Here is a 16615-nt window from a genome sequence, read left to right on the forward strand (position 1 = left end):
TGTGGCTTCCCTCCCCCCGGCAAGATATGTCCCACACTCAATAAGAAACTTTTGTATTTATTATCATATTATTTTAAGTAGCTGAGACTTCACAGATATTCTTTCATTATTTCTTAAAACATCTCTATAAGGTTTTTGGCAAGAGGATAGGCATTATCCTTATTAAATCCTGCACCCAAAAATGTAACTGTTTTCAAATATTATTTACAAAGCATACCTCTTAGGCTGAATCGAAATGGCTGTTAAGGAATTCTCTCTTGGGAATGCAGTTTGTTCATTTTCCTCTTTTATTTAAAGTATGAGACTGTCAATTCTGTCACTAGTTATTGCAGTAACTTTTTTCTCTTTCATCCAAGGTCAAAAGTCTCCTGCTGATAGTCTATCTATGAAAGTGCTTGCATATACACAGCCTGATATCATGCATATTTATGCTGCACATGTATTAGAGTAAACATAGGAGGGATGAATTATTGAGGGCAAAGGAAGACTGATGAAAAGCTGTTAGTTGGGCTATTTGACTGTTTTACACTTTTATGAGCTTACAAGAACGCTGTAGAAGGCGAAAGAATAAAACTTAGTCCTGTCATAAGCTAATTCCTTAAGAAGAAAAGTCATAGGGGGATGAAAATGAGAAAAACATAAATATGCCTATACATATAACATCATCCTTTAGTATTGATTCAGGGGATTTGTTCAGACCACTCTATTCCACCAAAATCCTAGATGTTCAATTTCTTTAAACAGTATTCACATATAACCAACACATATCCTCCTGTGTTAAATCAGGTCTAGACTATTCTAAATAATATTCTAATACTTAGTTCAATGGAAAAGTTATCTAGATGGTTGGTATACTGTAAATTTGTACGTTTAAACTTTTTCTTGAGAAGTTATTTGTCTGAGGTTAACTGAATCTAAAGACTGTGAAAATATGGATACAGAGGGCTTACCATGTTATTAGTTTATATATTGTGTATCATTTGAAGTTATACAGGATGTGCTATATTTTATCAGGGTTAGAAGCTTCAGTAGATTTAAAGGGAGAAAGTGTTTAGTACTTAGTGCTCTATTTGTCTGATAAACTTGTTCTATTACAGAGGGAGGAAGGCAGGGAGGAAGGGAGGAAAGGAAGGAGGGATAGAGGGGAGAGAGAGAGAGAGAGAGAGAGAGAGAGAGAGAGAGAGAGAGAGAGAGAGAGAGAGAGAGAGAGAGAGAGAGAGAGAGAGAGAGAGGTTGGCCAGAGGCATACTTGACTTGCTAATATACAGCAAGAGGTGTTTTTCCTCTTTCTGTTTGAATGAAATCTGTGAAATAGGTACTGAAAGGAAATTGAGGGCTGGGGAACTATAGGGAAGAGAACACATGGAAAAGCCAGATAAAAAAGGTCTGGAATGTATCTGGGATCTGAATTATGTGTTCAAGAAGAGATGACCAGATTCTAATTTCTAGGCTGCAAGCTATTGGTTATTTCTTTTTCTGTGCAAGATGCAAGTTATCAGAAAGAAAAAAAATCATCATATTAAAACATGTCGCTGAAAATCTTAATGTAGGAAAGGCTCTACTCTTCCACTCTTCCATTTACACAGAGAGCTGTAAATCTCTCTCCCACCCTCAGCTTTTATGAAGGTGCTGTTGTCAGGGGAGAGCAAAGAGGTCCTTCCATTATGCTCTTTAGGTAAATGACATCACAAACAGCAACTTAGTACCTGATCGAATTTGACTCTGACCATATTTTTCACACTAAGAGACTCAAGACATCCAGAGAAAGAGAGCCATATGCCTACCAAATAGCCACCTTTCACAAAGTTACATTTAAATGGAAGATTGTCACATTGTCCAGGTAGTGCTTATCATTAAAAAAAATAATTACTTCTTCCCTATTGCTTATAATAACTACTTTAGAGCTCACAAGTGAAATCTATTTCCTCACCTCAATTTTTCCTTCTCCATCAGGCTTGTATACACTGTGCAGCTGCTGGGCTGCTGGCATTGATCTACCCCTCCCCCTCAGGGGAGACAAAGTGGCCTTGAAAATTTTTTTCTTTGGGGGAAAAATACCACACTTTTTACATAATTGAATTCTCACTTCTCGGTGCTCCTGTCTTGGATCACTGTGCATTATTAAACAGTCTTGTGCTGGATTTCCAATCATGTATATACTCATGTATACATGTGTACATTGTACACTCATGTTTTTATCTTTCCTTTCATGTAATATTTTGGGGCATCTTCTGTGAGAAGCATTGCAAAAAGTGTCCGAGACGATGAAGCATCTATAGCCAGTGCCATATGTGTGTTCAAACAATTTTAGGCCTATCAGGACCCATTAAGTAGGAGGGAAAATTGTATGATTTATTGTATAGCTGGATCTATTTATTTTCATATGAGCCCATGGAAAGATTCATTTTGCCTTGAAAGAGGGGTGGCATATTCCTAGCTTACCTGTGTGTTCACTAATCTTGACAATAAACTATTAATTCCTTTGTTCAGTTCTCTTACTATGCAATGGAGTTTTGAAAATGTGAATGCAATTCTGGAAGGTAGACAAAAGAAATCATGGCATATTCAGGTTTTTATAAGTTATGTGAATGAAGAGAAATGATTACATATTGATCTTGCATTTAGTTCAACTGATTAGAGGAGAATTTTAAACATTTCATTATATATTTTTATCCCAGAGCTGGCTAGAAAGAACTTACATCTGAGTAGGAATCTCTGTCTTAGTCCTAGAGAGTATAGTACCACCTTAGGTCTGATTAGAACACCATCTTAGTGTGGACCTTGATTTTTAAGCACTGCAGAAAATTCAAGTTCTGTTAATTTAAGAGAACTCTAATGCATCCTAGGATCTGAGCTCCTCAAACATTTCGGCATTCCCTGTGACCAGTCAGGGCCAAGGATTGTATACTAGTCTCCTGGTCACCCTGCTCTTCCTGCATATGAGAATTGGTGAGAATGAGTTGACTGAGGTTGGTGGTTTTACTGAATGCAAATTTTCTCTTGGATTCTGAACTGTGGACCAAAGGGAAGTTTCACTGTCACTAGACTGAAGGGCGAAAGGAGACCGATACTTTCCTGACCCCTCTCATGAAAGCTGCTCACCTCTGTTTTATTGCTTTTTCAACACAGCCTCAAAGCAGAAAACGTTCAAAGTCTCCCTGAAATGGGAGGATATCGCTTTTTGAGGGATCAGGTAGCTTTCATTAAAATTGGGTTTTATTTTGGAATGTTTGGCTTTGCATTTGAATCAAAAAAGACAAAAAGGAGACAGAAAGAAACATGGAGCTCAACAGCTCCTTAATGGCAAAAAAAAAAAAAAATCAATTCATTTACAATGAGGAAAAAAAAAAAGAAATGCTGTGCATTCCGCATTTTCAAAACGTTCATTATCTATGGATTTGGGACATGAACCATCATCAGCCTAATAGCCAAGGCAGAGATCTGACAGTTCCAACCCTGAATTCAAGGACCAGTTGATAAATTAAAAATCATTTTAAAATTTAATATTAAAATTGATAATTGCTCTGTGGGAAATAGATTTTTTCTGAACTTAGACCCTTTTCCTACAGTGCTAAGCGAATGCAAAGTGACAAACTGTCCATTTGTCACAATGATAGATAGGCAAATCGTGCTTCTACCCTTGTTCCTCAGTACTCACCCATTTCAATTAGGCAGAGTAAGTGCTACCATTTGTAACATGGATCTATATTCGCGTATGTGATGCTTTGGGGCTGGTAACCATTGGAGTGTATTGCTCATTGATTCTGGTGGGAAGTTTAGATAGGAGGGTTAGTTATTTTTAAAGTCTTAGAAATATAGCCAAGACAGTAGTATTTGAAAATGAATTTGTTTTCAATTATTTTATCAGGTTTTTAATTTAATTTTGTTGTAAATGTGATATACAGAGGGGTTATAGTTACATATGTAAGGTAAGGAGTACATTTCTTGTCAAATATTATTAACCCCTCCCTCATTTTGTCCTCCCACTTTCCCTCCCTCCTGACTCCCTGCCACCAAGTTGTAAAGTTCATTTCTAATACAGAGTCTTGTGAGTATTGTTGTTGCATTAATTCACCTTTTCTCCTCTGTCTCTCCATTTTGTTATTCCCCTTTCTTTCCCCAAATCAAATAAATGTATAAATGAGACACGGGGTACCAAAATCAAGAACAGTGATGACGGGGGGAGAAGCCAAAGGAAAAAAAGAAAAGGAAAAAGAAATAACTTCACATTATACTAATATGATTTTTTTCAAGTCTTTCCATTTTCTTACCAGTGAGGTGATGTCATTCTTTCTGGTGGAAGTATAGAATAACATTGTGTGTGTGTGTGTGTGTGTGTGTGTGTGTGTGTGTGTGTGTGTGTGTATACATGTGTGTATATATATATCACATTTTTTTCTTTTTCCAACTTTATTTTCAGGGTGATGTACAGAGGGGTTACAGTTACATGCATAAAGTAGTGAGTACATTTCTTCTTGGACATTGTTATCCCTCCATGTTTTTCATCTATTCCCCACCCCCAATGCCTACCCTCATATTATAGAGTTCATTTCCAGCATATTGTCTCTGTATGTTACTATTACTTTGGTTCAGCCTTTGTCTTTTTTCTCTCCATTTTGTTGTTCCCCTTCCCTTCCCTAATTCAAATAGGAATGTATACAATTTACCAGATACCAAAATTGAATACAGTGACAACAGGGAATAAACTATATAGAAAAAAAAATAATAACTTCATATATCACATCTTCTTGATCCATTCATCTACTGAGGGGCATCTGGTTGGTAAATAATGCTGCAGTGAACACAGCTGTGCTGATAGCTTTAGTATGGCTTGTTTGTGATCATTTGGGTAAGTGCCCAGAAGTAGCTTTGGTAAATTATAGGGAAGCACTATGTTTAGTCTTTTAAGGAACATCCACACTACTTTTCAGGTTGGTTGAACCAGTTTACATTCCCACCAACAGTGTAGTAGTGTTCCCTTTTGGCCACAACCCTGCCAGCATCTGATAATGGCCATTCAAACTGGGGTGAGGTAGAATGTTGATGTAGTTTTGATTTGCATTCCTTTTACAGCCAGAGCAATTTTTTCAGATTTCTTTTTTTATATTTTATTTTAAAAAATTTTTATTGTCAGGGTAATGTAGAGGGCAGTCACAGTCACATTGTCCACTGAGCAATTTTTGTTTAAATCATCTTTAAGTAGTTGTACAAAGGAGTTTCAACTCAATATATCAGTATATGAGTTTAATGTGTATTCCATTGTTCCCCATCTTCTCATCTCATCCGTCTTAAATATCTTGATTGCATTTTCACATATGTATAGTTTTTATTATGACTATGAGATTAATCTAACTTGGGCTTACTCTACTAAATTCTGCTCTGCTTGGATTTTCAGTGGAATAAGACACATAGCCTGAAAGCCTGTGATCACCTTAAACAGAGGCTTAAGTAAAACCTCCCTAGAGAGTTTACAGGCCATTTAGGATAAAAAGTATTTTTGAGTGAAAGGCAGTAAGTTTGTGATCATCATGACAGTAATCAGAGTAATAGCAAAGATTTCCCTAAGAAAAAACTTCCATGGCTCAAGATGACTCCTGACCAGCATTTATCACAACTTTAATGAATGTATATCTCATTCACCACTGTATATCTAATGTGTGGCATGTAATACATTTTCAATAGATGTGTATTGAATGAATACATTCATGTCTAATTCTTCACTATTTTACAACATGATTAACTCACTTTGCTTAGATTTGAACCATGATCTTCAAATCCCAGTCACCTGAGAAGCTAAGATTACAGGTGTGAGGCCCTGTGCTCAGCTATAGATAACATTGTTAGTAAGTCTTCTTGAAACTGTATGATTTTACTTGCCTTTCCTCAAGGGCTTGGATCAATATGTGCTTTGAAATGTTTGGAGATGAAAAGTTTGTGAACTGAACACAAGCTGTCAATGACATGGCAAAAGTAAAGCCTAGAGCATATTCCAGTAGAGTTTCTAAGGAAGACACACTTGAACCATTTTAGGAATACTGATAATAATAATAGGCAGGCATTTTGTTAACGCCTCATATGTATTTTATCAGAAGAAGTAGATATTGGGTTATCTCCATTTACTAAATCCAACATGGGGCTCAGAGACAGAAAATAATATGCTTCGGCTTACAGAAATAACTGAAGGGCTTATATCACGGGATACTTGATTCCAATGGCAATTTCTAAGATCACCCCAAATCACTAACAGGGTAGTCATTGAATTCTGAATCTCTGAACTGGAGCTGCACCCCTTCAGAGCCTGAATTTTACTTCCCTTATCTGAATCATTAGCTCCTATCTCCTTCCTTTCCCCGGAAACAAATCCATTCATAATTATGGTTGTGAGGTGGGAGGATAGTACTGTTTCTCTATGCAATAGAGAGAGTAGAATATGCAGGAAGGGGGTCACTAATTAGCTGGTACAAACCCTTCACTAGGTTAGCATGGTTTCTTTATTTTAAGCCTTCAAGGCAGGGGCCAGGCTGGGCAAAGAACAATGAGTAAGTTGTGGAGGTGATGCTTTTAATGATACATTCGCTAATGATATGACACTCCATGGGTTCACTTATTAGTAACTTAGCTCAAACAGCCATGTCCTACTGTCAGCTTGCCACTGAAGACCCAGTGTGACCTCAGAGTTGTCAGCTCCACCTGAAAAAGAGCAAATGTTGCAGAAAATATAGAAGCAGCAGCATAATTTGGAATGGGAAGATTAGCAACAACAGAGAAAGCTGTTGAATCTCTGTATTTCCAGTTTGCTGAGAAATGATGCTAGAAGTGTAGCTATTTGAAGAACAAGTTAACCTTGCAGGATTTGGACTTGCATCTGATTTATAAACAAGAGGATGACTTGATTGAATGTTTGTGGAGGCTGGATGACAGTGTTGGTATTAGAGGAGGGACTAGCACAACTCCATTCTCCACTAATTATATAGTATGGATCATCCTGATGTTTTCCAGGGCACGGGGATTTTTTAAACTTTAAGTTCTGAAAATGATTTATGGGGAAAATATGTCTTACAGAATATGCTTGACAATTGGGGATCACGTATGAAATATGAGTGTGAAAGTTTATGGTATTTCTCATTTAAAGGACCTCATTTATTTGAATAACTTAGTGCCCTTTATATTAATAGTGCATTACACCTTTTAATATTGCTTCATCAAAGTGAACTGTGTGTTTACTCTTCATTTATAGTTGGACAGACAGAGCTGTCATGATTTCAACTGTGTTTTTTGGGAGATGATCCAGATCTTACATCCATACTGTGTATTGTGGTTAAAAGTTACTCCCTGAATGTATATTAATAAATGCAATTTCCTCTTCTTAAATTCTTACTTACATTGTCATTAACAATTCATGATTTCTATGCATTTGGCATTTTGTTTGCACAAAGCTAAACACATGGTTTTCATGTTTTTTGAACTGTGATTATAAAACTAGAGCTTTTTCCAAGCTGAAATGAATTGCTGGGAATTGCAGAGTGAAGTCTAAGTTTCCATTCTCAATGATAACATGTCATGTTTACCAGTGGTAACATTATGGAAAGGATGAGATCTCTAACTTGAATCTGCATCTGTAAAGCATTGCGAAAGTCAATGCGTGGTTTAATCACCTTGGAGGTGATGCTTTTCTTATACCATCCTCTCAGATTCTGTCTTCATCACTTTCCAGGTCTATATGTCCTTCCACGTAACCATCAGCTCTCACTTTGTCTCCTACTGACTTCTGAGTAATCCGCTCATTTCTTGATAGCTCTCAAACAGCTCCATTCACCACTGGCTTCTGTTCCCTTCCTGCCTTTGGCTATCTAGTCACGGAGCCAAGCAGTAATGAAAATGGGTTTCATTAAACAGGAATCCTACTTATTTTCTCAAACCACTATGCTAATAATCTCCTGTCTCAATATAAAGGCTTAAATACATACCAATATAACTAGTTTTTTCAGCTATTTTTTCTAAAGAAGATTATTTTTCAGGGCTAAAAATATCCCTCTTCAAAATCCAGGAATTTATTGCTAGAAATGAAGATCTAAAATGTACAGGGCTCATTTTTTTTCCTTCCAGAAATGAATGGAATGTAAAACTTCCACCTTTTGGTCATTCACTTTTTTCAAGTGACCACAAAAGAGAGATGAGGAGCCTAAAACATTTCCTCACTAAAGCATGAATTTTGCAGGTCCTTATGAATAAATCAAGATGAGTATTAGAATGCAGATTTAGTGTGATGGCACATGAATATGAGTATTAGCAATATGAGGTTTTTTTTCCCCTCTGGAACAACTGCAACACGTATAAGACCTCTGTAGAATAATAGTGAAGGAATGGCAAGTCCATGGGAACACTGATGGACGTTGTGTCTTTTGCAAAGAAAGCCATCCACACAGCACAGTAGAATGTGACCCTTCTCTCTTGACAGGCTGCTATTGCAGACCCTATTTTGATTGGGGTTGAAGTTTGTCAGGTTTGGCAGCCTCCACTTAATGACTGCAGTTTCTAGTTGAGTATCTAACTTCCCATTTGTCTAGAGGCCTGTTTTGAAATCATCCTCCTTGGTAGTTATCCTGACATTCTGCATCGCAGCCTCTAGCTCCTTTTTCTTCCCCTTTCGCCTGTCGTAAAGTTTGTGATCATCAGCAAGAAGTCAATTTTGACTCTTTCTCCTCTCTGGAGCTTTTAGAGCTCTTTGCAAATATAAGGAGCATGACCCTGGAAATTTCTTTTTCCCTAGGAAGAGAAAAAGCTCCACTTGTCAATCAGTCATCTTGCCCATAAATTTCTCACAAAGGAACACAGAGTGGCCCCTGTCTTAATCCATCAATGTGGGGAGGGGGACAAAAGAGAGTGGGGGTCATGTTAGTAAATAACTGTGTTAGGCTTTAAAGTCTGGCTTCAATTATTATGTCCATTGCCTTTCATATGACACAAAACAACATGGATGCCTAGAAGAGAAAGAAAAAGCCATTTGTTGGTGGATGAGTTTGAATTCATCTGGTTAATTGAATTTCTGATTAATCCAATATTAAACTGTGTGGAGAGAGCTTGTCTAGTTGAGAGCGAATAACACCCTTGTTTTTAAATGGTCGCAGTTAAATGGTCACCTTTGCAGCTATCTTCCAGCTCTTACATGTGTTTTATTTTCTCTGTTGCTTTTTCCAAAGAGGTTATAGGAAGCTTAAGAACTAAAGTATTTTTTTCTATTTTTATAAATTTGTAAGAATACTTCAGATGGTAGATTCTCATTCATTACTGATTGATTTTACCTCCCTAATATATTCTTAGATGTATTTGTTTTGCCAGCAACAAATATTCATTATGTATGTCAAGGCCTTCAGCACAAAAGAGAAGCCTCAAAAACATGAAGTTTGTGTGTACTTGAGTTACTTCTGTAAAATTTAAAAGCAAAAATCTCCTTAAAACTATAGGTAATCACAAAGTAACACGTGGCATTCTGAGAGTCTATTGCTACTACCTAGCTAGTATATAGCACATATACATTCTACTTGAAACACATATAATGTGAAAAGATAATAATAGCTCACTGGAAAGCTGAGCAGATATCAGGAGAGGGTCCTGCAGGTAGTGGGATTGCTCAGTGTAGAGGGAAGAAGCTAGTCTGTTGGGTTGAGGATATACAAGAAGCCCTATGTGACTGGAGAAGAATAATCAAGGAAATACCAAAGTAGGTAAGAAAGTTAAGAGTGTCTCGAAGAGCCTGGTGAAGTAGGGTTTTAGAGACCACTGTACATGGAAACCAAGTAAAATTGGCTGGTGTGTATTCTGACAGAGCAGTGGCACATCTGATGTACATTTTAGATGACATTCATGCTGTTGTGTTGAGGTACCAACATGGCCTCTGATATACTAGTTTGGAGGCATCCATAAAATTCAGGTGAGACATGATGAGGGCTGATTCACTGTCCATCTTTCCCATTAGACATCTCACACCCATGTGAATGGTGCATCTTATTTAAGGTATTCTTTCTAATATAGGTTCTGCCTAAAAGGAATTGCACAACAAGGTTTGGTGTATGGGTATATCATTTCTATGTCTCATAGAAAATGGCTGAAGTTCCTGAGAAAAGGTTAGGGTATTAAACAATTGGCATGTAAGAGAAAGTGAAATTTCCTGTAACTTGTAGGATTTACATAAATGATTCAGCTGGGATGGAAGGAATGGCAATGGTTAAGGGTAGTAAAATGATCATCAGTACTAGTAAGAACATTAACAGCTACCCTTCAAGAACATGCTGAGATCTAGACTACGTACGTAGGCTTTACATATCACACCGATCACAAAGATAGGAGAATCTCCAGTATAGGACATAAGGAAGGAAGTCTGGACTTGAATACGAAAATAGCCATTTCACTATATTGAAAATGGGTGCAGATTATACAATGTAAAGTAAAATGGGAAAGAAAAGCCAAGGCTCATTAGAGGAAGACCTTAAATTTATGTATCATGCAAGTATGTTGAATGTTATTCAGGCTTTGGAAAGCTTTGTTTCTACACTGGGGAGTGATAGGTTTAAAGCTGAACTTGGACAAGAGAAGTATAACTTTAAGATTATCTCTGGATCATTTAGCCAGAGAATAAAACCACATGAGCAGTTGTTTCTAAGGTCAAAATTACAGTTTTATCATTTGGAAGCACTGATGTAGAAAACAGAAAGATGACGCACCCCAGTATTTGTACAAGCATGTGCATTTTACAAAATCCTTGCATATGCATTATCATGTTTGATCATCCCAGCTATCCTGCTAGATGGCATTGTTATCACATTTTACAAATTGACATGATTTATGCCAAGGCAATCCATGCAGTCTGGCCTGTAGTAGACACTCAAGAAATCTTAGCTGAAGTTGAAAAACAAAGAAGCACGGACTTAGAAAGCCTAAGCTCATCACCAAGAGACAGTGCTGAGACTTAAAACCAGTTTGTCTGAGTCTGAATCTAATTTCCTTTGCTTATAACCTAATACCAGAAGGCTTCAAAAGTTCTGAGAAAACAGGAGGTGAAGAAATCAAGTCCAATACTGGCTAAACTAATACAATTTCTAGGGTGACATATGAAAGGTTATTTAGTAATTAGTAGAAAATTCTGTTTTATCTGGAGTTTCTGACATACATACATGTCTATATTTATATCTCATTTTATATACAGCTTTTATGGTATGTAATATATGTGTGAGAAGATGTGTTTTTTTTTTTAATTTGGTCGATTTTTATTTGGCTTGAGCTCTGGGCCTGAGTGCTCTTCCTAAGTTCTTCAGCTCAAGGCTACCATCCTACCCCTAGAGCCATAGCACCACTTCTGGTTTTCTAGTGGTTATTTGGAGGTAAATATGATTGTTGTTCTTAATGTACTATGTTATTTCTCCTCCCCTTTTTTGCCCTTATGGTTAATTTCATGTTGTTATTGAACCTGACTTTGTTATCTGTATATTGTATATATGTTTACTTGATTATTTGAAATGGGAAAGGGAAGGGGGAAAAACAAGATGATTGAGAGGGGGGAAGGAGAGGAAAACAGGGACAAAAACATGAGAAGGAGTATCAATGTGCGCAAAGTAGTGCACCTACTACCTGACAAATGTAACTGTAACTCCTCTATACATTATCCCAACAATAAAAAACAAAAAGAGTTTCATGGACTTTTGTGTCCAGGCTGGTTTTGAACCAGGATCCTCAGATCTGAGCCTCCTGAGTTGCTAGTATTACAGTTGTGAGCCACCAGGCCCAGCAGAAGATGTGTTTTATTAGTTTTCTAGGATTATCATAATAAAATTCCACAGACAAAGTGGATGCAGAAACAGAATTTTTTTCTTGAGTTTTGAAGGCTACAAGTCCAACATCAAGTTTAGTTTCTCTGAAGACCCCTCTTTTGGTTTACAGATTCAGATAGTCTCTTTGTCTATAGGTGTGCTTAATTTCTCTGAGTGTCCAATTTCCTATTTTGATGTTGGATCCTGATTGGGTCCCATCCTAAGGGTGTCTATAAACATAGTCACTTCTAAGGGAAACAATTTAGCTTTATGTACACATTTGCTTTTATGTACACAGACACTTATTATTGCTCTAACATTCTTTGATTTTAGAAATCTATGGTATAGTCAATCTCCTTAAGGTATTTGTTCACTACACATTTCTGGATGCAAATACAGTCCTGACACAATTACATATAGTGTAGTATGAAGTGCCAGTGGACACAGCATAGAATTTGCTCTTATAGGTAGGAATCAGTCACTTTGAATCATGTGTTGGTTGTGAAGAGAGGGGGAAAGATATGGAAAAATAGCAGGGAGGGTGGGTGAAAAAAATGTAAGTTCATTGGAAGCATTGGCAGAAAGCAAGTCTTTCAAAGCTGTTGTCGGTATTTCCTGAAGGCCCAGGCTACTACCATGGTGAGAGCAAACACTGGCAACAACATCACAGCTACAGGAATATTATTTGGCTCCCCTTCACCTCGATGTCCTATAGGTCCATTCTGCACCCGGTGTTGCACTCTCAGGGACACCGCATAGCCTGCATTACGAAAGAGATCCACAGCATCCTGGTGCAGCAGGTTCTTTAGGTCTTGGCCATTTACCTAAGGGTCCTCTAGTCAGGTTGATTTCTTCTTCTGTGACCAAATAATCCACTCTCCCGTTCATCATTTCGTGCTCGGCTGACATACCGCAGGGGTGAAGGTGAATCAAGTTCCGCGCCTCCACCCGAGCTTGGCCCTTTCTGGTCATGAGATTTTAAAATCTGGGCCTAGGTGGTGTCAGTGAGCTCTTCATCTCCAGGCTATTACTCTATCCCTTGAACCACAGCACAAATTCTGGTTTTTCTGGTGGCTAATTGGAGATAAGATTCCCACAGTCTTTTGTCCTTCCTCAGATCTCAGCCTCTTGAGTAGTTAGACCTGCAGGCATGAGCCACCTTGCCCGCCTAAAATAATGGGTATTTTTGAGACATCGAATCAAAGAACAAGTTTCTTGTTTGCACATCACTTTTGATTTCCACCAGGTCTTGAGTTTTGGACTTCACTGGATGTTAGATAACACAGATTTAGGGCCCCTGAGCTTTGGCCTAGTGGGAGAGTGCTTGGCTAGCATGCACCAGGGCCTGGGTTTGATTGCTCAGTACCACAAACAGAGAGTGAAAAAAAACAAGCTAGAAGTAGTGCTATGGCTCAAGTAGCAGAGTGCTACCTTTGAGGAAAAAGCCCAAGGACACTGGTCAGGTCCTAAGTTCAAGCCCCAAGACCACCAAAAGTAAATACATAACAGAGTTGTGGGTATGATTGTGAGTGTGGACACTCATGGATTACAGCTAGAGCTGTGTGCAGAAAGTCAGATCCTGTGGGGAAACAACCTCACTGCCTACGACATTGAGCATTTTGGAGGATTGTCTCTCTCAAGCTTCTGGAAGTGGGGTGTAAAAGTCATCCTGTTCTCGGGTGTCTCTTCCCTCCTCTCAGCATATAAGTGCCCAGCTCTGCAGGACAGCCACAGCATTAGAGTCCTGCAAGAAAAAGGCTTTGGTAGAAGAGACAGAAGAGTAATAGCTGAAGCAACTACTTGAAAATTGTAGAAGAATCTTTTTGTAATACCTATGGTGATATTAAAGTAAATTATAAAAAAAAAAGAATTTGCTCTTATAACCTGGGTTTTAATCCTCAATCCATTGCCATTCTCCATCTGCAATGATATGAAGGAGTTACTTGATTTCAGATTCTTCATCTGTAAATTAAGATGAGAGGTCTTCGTGTCAGGCCTGGGTGAGAAAATAATGATACTTCATTCATACAACACAAGGCCTGCCTCTTTGCAAGAGCTTGGAAATTAGTTCAGGTGCTGTGTTCCCTCAGACACATACATATAACTTGTGCCATACTACAGGTCTATTGAGATTAAAAGGCTGTTTTTGCTTGACTGTATTTTTAGTGTATTTTTGAGTAATTTTAATTAGCTTCTCAGGATATTTCTGTGATAAATACAGTAGGTATCTAGTTTATTTTTCCATAGATCATTGGCAAAGCTTAAAAATAATTTTTAAAAACCCATGGGGCTGGGAGTTTGGCCTAATGGTAGAGTGCTTGCCTAGCATACACGAAGACTCTGGCTTGATTCCTCAGTATCACATACACAGAAAAAGCCACAAGTGTTGTTGTGGCTCATGTGGTAGAGCTCTAGTCTTGAGAAAGCCCAAAGACAGTGCTCAGGCCCTGTGTTCATGCCCCAGGACTGGTAAAAAAATAAAAAATAAAATAAATGAAATAAAGAACATGCCATGTCTAAGCTGCAATAAAATTCAAGTAATCATAAGGCCAAACATTTATATGCCTGCATAGATAAATGCTAAATAGTCCCTCAGCGATCCCTTCTTTATATGAATGCCCTTGTTCCATCCCTGTCTTCTTTGAATGTGGGCTGGACCAATGATTTCCTTTGAATAAACAGAATAGGACAAAAAATGAGAGGATGTTACATCTGAGAGTTACTTATGAAAAGAAAAAGACTGTGACTTTTGTCTTGAACACCTTTTCTGCTGCATTTCCTGCCAGATTCTCTCCTCTTCTCCAGTTCTCTCATTACCAGCTGCCATGTCCTGAGGACACTCATGTCTTGAGGCCAATATGGTGAGAAGCACATGAATGAGATGAGCTTGGAAACGGGTTTGCTAAGGCCTGCCAACAGCCATGTGAGTTATCTTGGAAGTGGATCCTTCAGCCCCAGCAACAGCTTGACTGCATCTGAGCCAGCAACAGCAGTAAGCTGACTCCTGACACAGAAAGTCTCTGGGAGAGTAAATGTTTATTGTTGTAAACTACTAAGTGTGGGGGTACTTTTTCATGCAGCAAAGGATAACTGCTTCACCCAACTTTCATGACGTGTGTTTTGTTAAATGCAGAAGTACACTTAATTTCACTTGAACAATATGCTAGAAATCTAAGTTTAGATTTTTTCTGCTGGTATACTGGGCCCTCATGTATCACAGATGCACCACTTGAAACAAACAATGAAGAAGAAATCTAATCACAGGTGTTTTATATGGATTTTGTTTTACTTTAGTAGACTCAGTAAGTGAAATGTTGCTAAATTTGATAAAATAAAAAATAAGCGAAGATACTTATTTTTAGCTACTAGTAATGAAGTCAGGCATGGCATTGTTACAACAAAACACTTTGAGCATCACAATAATAAATCATGAAACAATTTAGGACTGAAGCCCATGAATGAGACCTACACGCAGGATTCTAGCTATGTAACAGGTGTCAGAAGAAAGCATAGTAATGAGACCTCAAGCAAAGGAAGTGTAAGATTGAAAGCAAGTATTTTTTTCTTTACTAGATAAAACTGCAAATGTATTCAGCACCCTTGTTTTCTTTCTTTATTTGTGCTGATCTTGGGGCTTAAATTCACAGGCCAGGTGCTCTCCCTAAGCTTTTATGCTGAAGTCTAGAGCTCTATCATTGGAACCACAGCTGTACTTCTGGACTTTCTGGACTTAGTTGGAGATAAGAATCTCATGGACTTCCCTGCTTGGATTAGCTTTGAACCACAATCCTCAAATCTCAGCCTCCTGAGTAGCTAGGATTACAGGAATAAGCCATTTATGGTCAACTGCATCATCTATTAAAAATTGTGCTATATATACAAAAGTATTGGATTTGTAGAGCTCTTCCATATGCCTTGTGTATCTTATCTGCTTCATAATTCAACCGTGAAATAGGTCAAATAGGATGGGTTTGTTTGATTTTTGTTTTTTGGCCTCATTTTACTGATAAAAAAATAAAAATTCAACTCTATTGCCTTGGGCATACAGAATGAAGAGCACAACTTTGATCGCAATATTTTGGAAATTAGTTCAAACCTCATAAAACAGGTCTACTTATCTATGCACAGATTTTTGCTTGGATTTAACTATTTCTTTATTTATATACCTACCTGCCTACCTATCCAGCTACCCAGCTACCCATAACTCCATCTATCCATCCACTCATTCTTCTCCTGCTCATTCATCCATTTTTTATCTTCACTTTTCTGAGAATCTGAACTGTCTGGTATCAGAAAATCTTCAGCATTGCTTAAAAATAGTTTTTGTTAGAGAGCACTGGCATTAAAATCTGGGTTACTTAATTCTTGAAGGCATTCTCAAACTATTACGTAGAGCCTTATGGACATTTATTTCAGTTAAATACAGTGTTAACACATTTACTTGCCTGGAAAATCATAGCAGATTCAATAAGGGTGATGGAGAAATTATGGCGAGAGGATGGCAGTAACCCAAATTAGCTACAGAAAGGAGGGATAAATAAGAACAATTGAAAAGAAAGTCTCGGGAGGCTCAGATCTGAAGATCACAGTTTGAAGCCATCCCTGCAGGGAAGTTCATGAGACTTTCTAACTAACCACCAAAAAATAACCACCAAAAATACCAGTAGTGGAGCTGTGGCTCAAGTTGTAGAGTCCTAGCCTTGAACGAAAAAGCTCAGGGATACCACCCAGGCCCTGAGTTCAAGTCCCATGGCCAACCAAAAAAAAAATAAGAATAAGAATATTGAAAGGGGTGACATTGATTGAAGTGC

General features: G+C 37.9%; 1 pseudogene; it reads right to left on the bottom strand.

The window, feature by feature from the left end:
* Positions 1-12276: 12276 nt before the first annotated feature.
* Positions 12277-12692, bottom strand: LOC150061590 (synaptojanin-2-binding protein pseudogene; annotated as a pseudogene).
* Between the last annotated feature and the right edge of the window lie 3923 nt (positions 12693-16615).

The sequence above is a fragment of the Megascapheus bottae genome, chromosome 6, assembly GCF_031878675.1.
Source record: "Megascapheus bottae isolate mThoBot1 chromosome 6, mThoBot2.hap1, whole genome shotgun sequence".
Taxonomy (NCBI): domain Eukaryota; kingdom Metazoa; phylum Chordata; class Mammalia; order Rodentia; family Geomyidae; genus Megascapheus; species Megascapheus bottae.